The 717-nt window shown below is 39.2% G+C and overlaps 1 protein-coding gene across 3 annotated transcripts in view; it reads right to left on the minus strand.

The window, feature by feature from the left end:
• Positions 1 to 544: 544 nt before the first annotated feature.
• The window catches only part of mvb12bb (multivesicular body subunit 12Bb), a 119,068-nt gene continuing 118,895 nt past the window's right edge, over positions 545 to 717 (minus strand). For 2 of the 3 annotated variants that reach the window (XM_062049592.1, XM_062049590.1), the window contains one exon: positions 546 to 717. This exon is cut by the window's right edge and continues 1,052 nt beyond it. The gene's annotated coding sequence lies outside the window, so the exon portion shown is untranslated. The other variant, XM_062049591.1, reaches the window with a different exon arrangement.

Here is a 717-nt window from a genome sequence, read left to right on the forward strand (position 1 = left end):
CACTAGGGCGGCGCTAAAGAGCCGCAGGTTGCAGACCCCCGACATAGACAATAAATAGGTCATCCTTTATTATTAGGTCAACAAATCATTATTCCTATCTAAATGTAAATACTATGTATGTTTGTTTTAGGATGAATCAAAACAAAAAAATCGCCAACTAATGTTTGCAAATAACTCTATTTCCTTGTGACTCTTTTGAAGGGGAGGTTCTTTAGGCTCTAAAATCGACAACAATCCCAAATCACGCTCACGAGGAAAAGGCGTGTGCATCCGAGCTGAAATGCAATGATATTTAAATTATTTTCCCTAGTAGCTGACTCAGCTGGGGTGTCACAGCGGTGACGGACGGGCGTCTGGGGTAAAGGCTTAGCGCCTCAAAGCTCTGCTGGCTCCTTCTGCACACTGCCTGATGAACTTTGTGATGGAAGGATATTTCTACTGGAACAAATCAGAGAGATCTGTCAGTATGTCGTGTGTGTTTGGTGCTCTGTGTTGTCCCTTGGTGACAGCCCGCCCCTGACAAATGTCACAAATAACAGCCAAAGTAAAAGACACAATTAATCAAATATGATTTTGGAGCTTTGCACTATATTTTACTGATCTTCAAACACAGAATAATACATGATTTACAATGTATTTTCAAAAAAGGAAACTAATAGTATTGTGCAAAATCCACTTTTTTTGTTTTTTGCTTTTATTTATGTTAGCAATATTTAC

This window comes from Entelurus aequoreus, linkage group LG06 (assembly GCF_033978785.1).
Source record: "Entelurus aequoreus isolate RoL-2023_Sb linkage group LG06, RoL_Eaeq_v1.1, whole genome shotgun sequence".
In the NCBI taxonomy this organism is placed as follows: Eukaryota; Metazoa; Chordata; class Actinopteri; order Syngnathiformes; family Syngnathidae; genus Entelurus; species Entelurus aequoreus.